General features: G+C 40.4%; 1 protein-coding gene across 1 annotated transcript in view; it reads left to right on the forward strand.

Moving 5' to 3' along the window:
- ABCC12 (ATP binding cassette subfamily C member 12) overlaps positions 1-12,241 on the forward strand; it is a 599,698-nt gene that overhangs the window by 309,689 nt on the left and 277,768 nt on the right. The gene's annotated exons all lie outside the window — the stretch shown is intronic.

The following is a 12,241-nucleotide window of genomic DNA, read 5'->3' on the forward strand; positions in this document are numbered from 1 at the left end:
GAATAGCTGTGGCTCTACCCGGACGATTTCCTCCACCATGACCCTGAGCTCCTCCTCAGAGAACCTGGGGTGTCTTTGAGGTGCCATGATGTAGTGTGGATGATGTGTGAGGTGGTGTGTGTTGTGATGTGTTGGTGTGTGTTGTTTGAGGTGCGTGGATGTTGTTTGTGTGATGGTGTTGTGTGTCTGTGGATGCTGGTGTTGTGTTAGGTAGTCTCTCTCCCTGGCCTTCTTTCTGAATTTTGGTTGTAAGGGTTTGTGGGTGATGTGGGTGTGTGTTTTATATTGGATTGGGTGTGTGGGTGTGGTGTGTGTATGTGTATCAGGTGTGTGTATTTTGAATTGTCCAATGTGGTTGTATTTTGAAAATGTGTGTGTATTTTGAGCGCGGTGGTGTGTACTGCCAATGGAATACCACGGTTGAAAGACTGCCGCGTTGATTGTTGGGTTGTGATAGTGTGGGCGTTCCTGTTGGCCTAACGGCGTAGGTTTTGGTATCGCCAGTTTATCACTGACCTTTGGTGTGGCGGACTTGTGTTGGTATCTGCATTGTGGGGGATTCTGTGCTGTGAGTCGTAATATCTGTAGCGGAATTCCGCCGCCGCAACAGTATGTTGGCGGTCTTCTGCATGGCAGAAAGCAGGATTTACAGCCAGGGTTGTAATGAGGGCCTAAATGCTGTCCAGCACTGCCAAATCCAGCAGTGATATTGTTTTACATCCCATGCTGGTTCGTTCACCGTAGTATACCTGTCACAAGCAGTCTTTTCTGTAACTCTTCATGAGGGTAGTAAATTTTTCTTCTGTTTTCAATTTTTGGATCGAGTGCAGAATTCCTCAAGGATTTTCAGAGTCACCGTCCATTTTCAACCAGTACTGAAAAAGTACCTTGAGTCATTGGAAATGCCTTTCCAATCATGTTAGTCCAGTACATTGATGATCTGTTGGTTGCGTCAAAGAAGCATGCAAGTACAATACTATTGCCTTATTGAATCACGTAGGGAAGAATGTTAGGGAAGAATGGAGATAAAGTGTCACTAGTGAAATTACAATACTGTCAGAAAGAAATGAAATTTTGTGGGACACCAAATTGAGAAGGGAGCTAGAAGGATTTCCAGAGAGAGAGTTACAGCCATATTGCAGATGAATCCCCCAGCTACTCAGAGAGATGTCAGAATGTTTGTGGAAATGGTGAGCTATTGTCGCCAATGGATTTCCAACTTTTCCATCATTTCAAAGCCATTGCAGAAGTTGACTCACAAAGAAGTTACTGATCCCCTAGTGTTAGACCAAGCTTGTATGAAAGCCTTTATTGAATTGGGACAGTTTGTGCAAGGCCCCGGCTTTGGGAATGCCTGACTACGCAAAACCCTTCATGTTGTTTAGTCATGAGCGTGGTGCATGTTCTTTGTCTGTTCTGACACAAGTCCATGGTGGTGTAAACTGCCCAGTAGCATTTTTTTCAGCTACTTTGGACCCAGTCACAGCAGCTTTACCTGGCTGTCTTCGAACAGTAGTCGCAGGTGGATTGAGCCTCAGAGTGAGAGCATTGTGATGGGACGTCCTTTAACTGTTATGGTCTCTCACTCCATAGACGTTTTGCTTACCCGAACCAAGACTCAGCACTTGACGAACGCCAGGTTGACGCTTTATGAAACTGTCATCCTGGTTTCCCCCAATGTAACATTGAAAAGGTGTACAGTGCTTAACCCAGCAACTTTACTTCCAAAAGAGAATATTGAAGTTGACAAATTGAAAGAAGTTGAACATGACTGTCTGGAGGTAACTGATTTGTGCACAAAACCAAGACCTGACATTAAAGATACCCGATTAGAAGAAAATGGCCAAATTATTTTTGTTGATGGTTCCTGTTTAAGAGATACCATGGGAACATTGAGAGCAAGCCATACTCGGAAAGTACCATGTCCTATGGACGATGAAGAATAGTTGTTGAGGGTACCAACAACTTCCAGACCAACTCCAGAATTGGAGAGGGGAGTAGGAGCATCAGAGACTGAATCTGAGCAAACTGAAAGTGTTTTGAATACTCCTGTGAGAGATGAAGTGGAAGAAGTACAGGAGGATGACAGTGAACCAACCTCAACTGAGGTAGCATGAGAGACTAGTCGGAGGAGGGCTCACCCAGAAGCAGATGGTTTTGAAAGACAAACATAGCAAGTGACAGACCCCGAGGAGAAAGGAGTTGAGGCAGATCAAAGCTAAAATGATCGGACTCCTCCTGAACCAGGTACATCAAGAGAAAATCCTGCAGGACAGAAAGAAGTTACAAGTCCAGCACTGAAAGGAGCATTTACAAGAGGACCACTGAAACGAAATAAGTGGCCGAAATCACAACCAAAAAGGAAAGAAGCTATTATAGTGACAACAATTGAAGAAGAAAGAGACACAACAAGAAAAGAAGATTTGAGTGATGGAGAATAAAGGGGAGATCGCAGACTGAAAAGAAAGAGAATTGAAAATCGAAGGTACGCAGGTCCTGAATGGGTGTATGCAGAGACAAGTGAATGGCAGAGTGAATTTTTGTCTTTTTGTTTGATGGAGAAATTCCAGGTCAATACTTTGGCATGTGAATGAGATCAATTAACTGAATTCTTGTAAAGGTTGTAAACTGAGAAAAGAAAAGAGACAATTGAAAGTAACTGGAAAAGACTTTTGAAGTAACCTGATTTGACAAGCTACTAAACTGATTTTGACAACCTACCTGTTTTTGAGAAAGGGTCATGAAAGAAAGACTGTGAGCTGTAAATAACTGCTTAAAGAAGATTGAAGATTTTTGTTTTTGCTTTTTGCTGCAAAGCTATATATGTTTTCCCCTTCTACTTTCTGATTCTTTACATATCATGAGTAACCAAACCTGTAGGTTAGGAAAAATAGGTGCTGCAAATGCACAGTTATTGGTTTGGCGATTGTGTGCATGATAGGGTGTTTGCTATTGATTGTGAGTATGACTTTTCTAGACAAGATTATGGCCAACCATACCTCTCCTTTAGAGACAACTACTACACTTACAGGGTTAGATAAGTTTAGGTTAGATGAGAAATATTTGCACGTAGACAACAACCAAGGAGATCTTTCATCTAATGTTTTCTATCGCCTATTGCATGAGTATGTTCAGATGATGAATGCGAGAGAGTGTTATGTGTGTACGCAGATTCCTTCATCAGTGGAGGAAGGAATTACTTGCTATAGTATGCCTCTTACTTATGGAATAAGCTGTAGTCTTTTACAAACAAGATTCTATAACCAGGAGTACATTTAATATTTCTATTCAAACCATGACATAGTGCTTTCGTTTGTTCCTATAATTAAGTAACTGAATAAACTAGCTAAAGAAAAAATATAGAGTTAGTGAAAGGATTTTTTGAACCTACATTGACATTTGGCACAGCTTATTTGCATAGGAACAATCTCACATCCTTGTTGACACCTTTAGAAAAGAGCTTCTTAGCTCAGACAGATGACAGGAGAAAGGCATTAGAGGAAAGGTTAGAGAAGGGTTTAGAAAAAAGGACATTTAGGAATGAGCATGCATTTAGCTAAATAACGACGCAAGGGAAACTAGCTTTAGATGTACCACACGTAGGGAAACTTTGTGTATATAGGCCTAAATCTAGAACTGACATGTTGTTTGTGGGAACGAGTGAATGTAGACGTGTTTTTGTTTCAGAGTAAATGGACTTTATGTTAAATGGACAAGACCCAGCAATTCTAGGAGTTTATTACATCTGTGAACCAAATGGGTATTACCATCTTTCAAGAGGATGCTATAGCACATGTTACTTGGGGATAGTTTTCCCAAAGATATTTCAACTCGAGAACCTGAGCAAAATACCTAAATTGACTGAATTACATCACAGTAGACAAAAGCGAGAATCAAATTCTGGCATAGTGGGAGATATATTTGGAGCAATGATTACTTCAGTAGGAGTTATTCTGAATTCAGTGAAAATTTAAAAGCTGTCTACTATTGTGGATAACATGCTGACAAGGTTTTCAGGAGCCATGATCCTAATGGATACAGAAATGGCTGCGGTAAGATCTATGACTCTTCTGAACCGCCTTGCGCTAGACATCCTTTTAGCAAAGGAGGGCAGAGTTTGTAAAATGCTGAACTAGCCACATTGTTGCATGTTTACACCTTATAATAGTAAGGAAATTAGAGGCTTAATTAATAACCTAACTAAAGAGAGCACTGGTTTGAATGAGCTGAAAGAACCTGGAGTTTGGGAAAAAGTTGGCAATGGTTTTGCTTCTGTGGGAAATTGGCTTGGCATCATTGGGAAAGGGATAATTTTGAAAATAATACTAGTAATATTGATTATTGTGTTTTGTTTAATGGGAATATCAGGAATTTATAAATTGTATCATGTGATTAAAATGAAGAAATTAAAAAATGATCAGAGGAAGGAAGAAATTTAAATGGAAAGATTCTTTACGAAAAATTCAAAAAGGGATAAAAGAAATGCAAGTTTTAGGGAAAGCAAATTTTAGGTGAACAATAATTTGTACGCGGTGATGTAAAGTGTGATGACATATTTAATCATCAGAGGAGGGATTATAAACGCTGAATTTATTACTAATGAATTTGATATATTATGAGTTAAGAATTTGCATAGAATTGGACTAATATTGAAAATAATGTGTAACTTAAAAAATGTGCCTACGTGAGTGGCCTCCATCAATACGTAATGCTTTTAGAGAATGCATATTAATGATTATTCAAAATGTATATGTAGCGAAATTATGGTAGTATGTTACATTAATGATTTGATGTTATGTACTTGCTTATTAATTGTAAGCCTTAAGTTAGCAAGGTTTGGAACTAGTCTGCACAGCCTCATGTTAAGCTGCAAATGCCTGAATAAAATTGTGGGAATGTATGTCCAGAAAAATAGTGATGTATTGTTCACACTGTGTTGACCAAATGCTTAACTTTCTCATGAGAACTGCTTACTAGAATGTTTTGCACTAGCAGTCGCTACTTTGTAAAGTTTGATGCGTGAGACAGCGATGTTCCCAGGAACCAACAATGGATGCACTGACAAGCCGTACGATGGGAATAGGAGAAGAGGATCCAGTCATCAACATGTAAAAGACAGTTTAGTTATATCTTAGATTTGGGGTTTAATTCGTATTGGATTGACTATAAACATATGATTTTCTGACCAATTGCAATGTGGGAAGTTCTTTATGAGATTCTAACTTAGCCCGATGGCACAACGAACAAGCGTGCCTTTTCTATTTTGATTTCCTCCGTAAAGGTTCTGTTTAAGGAGCTGAATAGTTCCTGATGACTTTACTTCTAACTTTACCTTTATAGCTTAACTGTTAATGGTTGATGCTGACCTTTAGAGATTGCTTCCTGAATGGTTCAGATTGACTAGAAACCCCTGTGTCTGAGCCATTCTCTTCCATTGTCCTTTTGCTGAAGATGAACAGACGGATGCCCAACTGACGAAGAGAATCGCAGCTTGCTGATCCATATGGAGGAGAGGTATAACGAAATGCTATTGTCTTGGTTGTAGATTTTAGATTTTGTTTCTATGTACCAACCACTATTTTGTTAGAACCATAGTTAGATATTTTTTCCAAATTAACCTCTGACTAAATTGTTTTGCATGAAGTCCAAAAATGCTATTCTAATCAGAAGGTTAGATAGGGAGATACAGAAAATGCTAATACATTATTACTAGAAGAGAGTTTATGTTAATTTTCTGAATCTAGATGCAGGTTATTTCTAATGCACAGTTATTCTTGCTATTTGTACGGTGATTCTTGAATGACTAATAGTCAAAGCTTTAGCTAAATTGAGATTGTTTAGAAGATTTGGTCAACTGGTGTTGTTTGTGTTTGTCTACCATTTGGTTTTGTGACTAATTTACGTGATATTAGCATTGTTAATCTAGGCAAATAAATATTTTAACTTTTACTAAAGGTGTAATTGCTTATGGCCGAATGTGTCCTGGTGCATGAAGATTGAGTACCAAGACATATTTGTTGATATTTATTGATTATGATTAAATATCTGCATTGAATAAGGACTTATGGTGGAATCACTCTAACCATAGTAAAAAGCTCTATCAAAGCCTTATGAAGTAAAAGACCAAATAAGGAGTGGCACGCTAACACTGATAGGTCACCACATGGTCACTGAATTTGAGCAGAGTGGGACAGCTCTGCTTTCTCGAAGGGCCTAGTGATAATTAATTCCCTGTCCCGCGGTGCAGCGCTGCACCGAACAGTAGTGAATAATTAAACAAGAGAGGCATCCAGTGTTGGGAGCATTGAGTACACAGCTCCTCTTTGGGAAGCACAATAAGCTTGCTAGTTAAATCGTAAAAAACGCATTTGGGTAGCCATTGGGGCTTTAAAATACACGACTAATGCATTTTAGTGTGGTGATGCAGGCACAAGCACTAAACTACATTAGTCTAGCCTCTGGTGTGTGGTACTTGGCAGGGCTGATATTCATAATGTGTATGCACGGTTCCCATTTAGGACATTATTCATGTCCTCAAAGGTAATGTTGAGGATAAGCACCTACTTAGTGCCTCAATCTCTTTTTATCTCTATAACCCTTGTTAGTATATTTTAATTTTTAGGTCCAACATAGCAGCGCGCGAGCTCTGCTCTTCTCGACATATTGTAATCTAAGTTGTGGGCTTTAACCACACCCATCTCCTGCCCATCACTTTCATTCATTCCTGGGCCTGCATTTCAAAAATCCTTTGATATCATTGGCAATTGCTTTTGTTTTTCCTGCCTTTAGGCTGTTTTGTTACTCCCTTGGAGGCTGGCCCTGTTACTTGGATTATTGCACGATCGTCGAGATATCTTAGTGTGGCACACAATTTTTTTCTTTTGCCTCGTGCTCATGGCGGTATTTTGTTTCTTCCTCTTCCTTGGTTTTGGGCATCTTGCTTTTTCTTTGCGATGTCTGCGGTTTTTTCTTTTTTTTTTTTCCAGCACGAACTTGACACAAAGGTATTGGAGCACTTTATTTATTTATTTCTGCAGTTTTATATAGATCAAACCTGATACAAAAGTATTACAGTGAATTCATGAGCACTGGTTACATTACACAAGAACCTATTCATTTTTGGTAGCAAGGGGAGATGAAGTGATTTACCCAGAATCACAGGATGTTGAGCCGGCTCTGAGACTCAAACCGTGTTCCCCAGCTCCAAAGAAGCAGCTCTGGCCATACGCCACATCCTCTCCCCTAGGGTTCTTTATCTGCTGCGTGTTGGGTAGTCTGGTTATAACACTGTTTATTTTTTATATAGCGCTTGGAAATACAGATTCTGTCATTTTATAGTGCTGCAAACCAGGTGGCATTGTTAACAAAATTGCTATAATTAATTTGCATCGACCTTGCAGAGAGAAAAACATGAAAAAGGTACGTCAGGATTGTAATCTGTGACATTCTCGTTTTGCCAAGACCTCTGCAGTGGGTGCATTAACCAACTGACTTGAGTAGAGCTTACCACTAGGCGATAGCACCTGCTCTTGACATCCTCCAGATGTTCACCAACCAAGCACATTGGTTAGTTCTGGGCAAAAAGATGGTGAAAGGTGTTGTGTCCAAAATGGTGGAAAAGGAGTTGTGACTTCAGACCCAAATACTTCAAGACCGCAAGCTTTATGGCAAAAAAGCATCTAGCCTTTGGATGTAAATTGGGCCTCTTCAAATAGAGTTCAGTTAGTGCAAACTCGGTACAAAGGTATTACAGCTTAACATGAGCACAGGTTACATTACACAAGAACACATTCATTTTTGGTAGCAGAGGGAGATGAAGTGATTTGCCCAGAATCACAGGATGTTGAGGTGGCGCTGAGACTCGAACCATGTTCCCCATCTCCAAGGTTGGCAGCGCTGGCCCTTATGCCACATCCTCTACCCTAGGGTTCTTTGGTGCGTGTTGGGGCAGTCTGGGAATAACTCTGTTTTTGTTTAATTAGTGCTCAGTTCTGCCATTTCATAGAGCTGCAAAGCAGGTGCCATTCTTAACAAAATTTCTATAATTAATTTGTAGTTAAGCTGTCTCTTCTGTTATTCTGCGATTTGGCATTTTGGAGATGCAGTTACCACAGACTTGAAGTTGGTGGTAACCAGGTGCAATTCAAAAAAACACCTCAAGGTACCTTTTTTAAATTGCAATAGAGCACACACATGCCCCTTAGGCATTTGTGTGCTCTACAGGTGCACCCCTATTTTTGGGGTGCACCAAGGGGGGCCTTTTTCCCATTGCCATCCCTGGTTTTGAATTTCCTAAATAAGAAATCGCAATTTGGGAAATGCAAAACTAGCCCATTGGCTGAAATGCAATGGGATTTCTTAATACCGATTTCCTAATAACGTTTCCTAATTTGTAGGAATCGTTATTAGGAAATCACTATCTTTGTATATAGCATTTTGCATTTCTGACATAGTGATTTCTATGAAGTCGCTATTTAAGAAATGCAAAATTGTAGTTTCTTACATCTGGCCCATTGTCATTTACAGCACCAATAGCTCTAACACTCACAAATACAAGACCTGTTACATTGCAAATGCTTATTTCTGAGAGATTCTTTGCGCTTCTGTGGTAGTGTAGTCACGTTATTGCATCCACTCCCACTTCATGATGTCATCACACGTAAACAAAAAAGGACTGCATGTGCACATGATTGAGTTCATGGAAATGCTGGAAGACATGCAGTCTCTAATGTTGATGGATTGTCTTTATCGTGTTGTGTGACAATGTTTTTTGTGAGGACCATCTTCCACAGAACTCATGGAATTTGTAGTTTATTAATTGCAGTAGAGTTTCCTAAACATCAGGCTTCTGTGATTTCATGTTTCTTTGCATGTTTAGTTTTGGTGCCCATTGAAAATGTTCTTATATCTCTTTTAATATGTCTTACTTCTCCTTAAACGTCTATTGGTTTTAACACATGATTCTCACAATAATTCTCCCAATAAGTCAGGACTAGTACATATGTTTTCATTTTTTATAATAAACAGGCTGACCCTATAGCACTGGGCATTGTGTTTCCTTAATGAACCAATCAGGTCTAACCTTTGTCATTGGCCTTCTAAAAAGGCAGCCATCAGGCACACAGTCAGCAAACTCACCAATCCCTTTAAAACTAATATTGGCAAAACTCCTCTTAGGAATGACTAACAAGGACTATCAGAGTTCAAATTTTCTAGCCCAACGAATAAATCATGAGGGAAACCAATATGAAACCTCTTGCATAGTAAAGTAATTTGTGAGATTCCTTGTAACCAAATTCCGTTCTACAACCTTTAACACAGTGCAATAACAATTCACCCCAAAGGCGTATTTGCTTTGATAAAAACATTTCATAGTAGGTAAGTTAGGTCTTCTTTCTTTGCAATAAATGTAACCTATGCTATTTACAATAAGTAAGTCAAACAAACTGTCTTTGTTATAACTTAATAAACAGATCAACCCAGATAATTTCTCACTGCAACTGTCAAGTATATAGCCTTTATCACTGGCTTGTCACCATACCCAGCTCAAGCCTAATGCATTGAGCCTAAGCTTCCCCAGAAAGCAATCATCATTTGCAAAGTCATAAAAGTAAGAAAATGTACAAAGTTAGAAAAGGTAACATACTATTAAACCTATCCCAAACGGGCCTAATAAGGACTGTAACAGTTAAAATGTTCTATTACCAGGATTTGACAGGGGGGGGTAACCAACTCCAAATACTGGTCTATAACAGTACTCTGGGAAATTCCATGTAACAATATACCTGAAATACCTTTCTACAGTCTTTAACACAGTGTAAAGCCAAGCCACCCAATACACCCTTAAAGACCTATTGGCTTTAGTATACATATTTCATTATAAATAAGTTAGGTTTACTGACTTTGTGATCTTTTCATAATAAACAAGTTAGCTCCATGGCATCTGGCATGAATTGTCCCAAAGAACCAGCCAAGCACATAGCCTTCACCATTAGCTTGTCACCATAATCAACTGCGGTATCTTTTATTATGCATAAACTGGCAACCATCAAGTATACAGTCATATGGTTACAAATATATACAGAAACATATTTAGCAAAACAATATACAGCCCCTCTGAAAATTGCCATGAATATTCCAGTACAAATTTTCAACTCTAAGGCCCTCATTATAAGATTGGTGGCAAATGCCGCCACGGTGATGGGCGCCAACATACCGTCGCCGGGTAGGGGGGTGTTGTGTGCATGTGTGTGGGGGGGTGTGACTGTAATTGAATGCGTGCATTAGTGTGTTGCGTGTGTGCATGAGTGGATGTGTGTGTATTTGCATGTTGTGTGATTGCGTGTGTGCCTGCATGTATGTTCATGAGTATTGCTGTGAGTGTGTATGAATGTATGCATGCGTGGGTGAATGGGTGTATGCGGGTGTGTATGTATGTGCGTGTTTGTGTGTTTATGTAGGGGGGTGGGGTAGGGGGCAGGGGAGACCTCTATCAGTGCCAGGGAAGGAATTCCCTGGCACTGATAGTGCCTATAGCCATGGTTTCTGTGGCAGTACAGAAACCACGGAAACCATGGCGGTGGGCATGGTCAAAATGCCATGGGCGGCCTAGTGGCAGCCGCCGGACTGGAGACTGTAGTCTCCAGCCTGGTGGTCGTTACCGCCATGGCAGTCGGTGTGTTGACTTGGTGGTTTGGCTTTGGCCAAACCACCAATGTCATAATAGTGAAGGTATGTACCTCCACTATTACACCAAGCTCTGGGGTCGTAATGATCCCCTAAGTGTTTGTCAGAGGAGATAACCAATGCTGAAAACCTTGATTACTAAAATAACCTTCAAGATTACTTTTAACAAAACATCTGTTTATTGTCTTTAATGCACCTAAATGGCAACCCACTTTTAAATGCCTATAGGTGTTAACAAACCCTTTTTACAATAAATTTGGAAGGCCTGCTTGTTTTGTCGTAACTTTTCAATACCCAAATCAGATTTATGGCATTTGACATACATGTTCCCAAATCTAACATGTTCTTTTCACATTCTATATGTGAATCTGTTTTATTATGTGTTGTTTTTAGCCTTACAATTGTCCACCCCATAGCACTGTCTTCCTCTTTCAGCCCATTAGCTCTGACTCTCCACCCATCTCTGGACTGTGTACCTCCATGCTTTCACTGCTCCACTTTCTGTTAACTCTTGGCATTGTCTCTTTGCCTACCCCTTGTCTCTCCACCCATTCCTTGTTCTTGATTGCCCATTCACCCGTCCACCTTGTCAACCATTCATCTCTATGTCCTTACCTCTCCACCTTGCCTTTGGTTCTCACTTTCCATTGTTAGCCTGTCTCTCCATCCATACCTTGATTGCGTATCTGAAAGTATCCCTGGGTCTCAACGCCAGTGAATCTGTTATCTCCAGTATCTCCACTAATCCGTGTCTCGCCACACATCGCAAGTCATGACTCCCATCCCTCCCGTCTTCTGCAGCCCACACTTTGGACCTGTTTTTCCACCCTTACGTTTAGCATACCCATCAACCCATTCCTTAACCCTGGTTTCTCCACTGGTTGCTGGTCACTCCATGCAGCCAATGGCCTTCTTTCCTCATCTATCCAGTCCCCCAAGCTTCCATTGCCCTTACCCTCTCTTGTCTCTACACATCCCATGCCCCTCCATGTATTCCATTCCTTCACCCTGTCCTTGCCTCTAGCTATTTCATACTCCCTGGGCCACGTCGTGTTTCTGTCTCCTGCCTTTCTGTTTTCCCTCGACTCACACCCTTGGCCTGGTAATTTGAGACAATCCACATTTTAAATTACAGACAGACCTGACTTTGTTGCAAAGTTTAAGAGACTTACACAGCAGTGTCTGATATTGAATAAGAAGATGGCACATGACCTATATCCCCTACAGGAAAACACGTTTAGCTCCAGAGATAGCACAGTTTGTTAATGTGCTAGCTGCGGCGATCAGCATCTAGCCTGCCAGTTATGTTTACAACCTGGCAGGGATGGCCTGTCTGAGTATTTTATCCTTCTGAGGCTGACAAAGGGAACCTGAAATATGGAGGGTAACAAATCCATCTGCATAAACTTAGAAATATTGCACAACATTTACTCAAGACCCATACCTCCCTCTCTGCTGCCTCCTGGCACTGCTGGTTTCCCAAATACATTCACTTCCCTTACCCTTCCTACTCCCCTACCCTTCCTACTCCCCTACCCTTATTATGTTATGTTAT

Source organism: Pleurodeles waltl, chromosome 12 (assembly GCF_031143425.1).
Source record: "Pleurodeles waltl isolate 20211129_DDA chromosome 12, aPleWal1.hap1.20221129, whole genome shotgun sequence".
Taxonomy (NCBI): Eukaryota; Metazoa; Chordata; class Amphibia; order Caudata; family Salamandridae; genus Pleurodeles; species Pleurodeles waltl.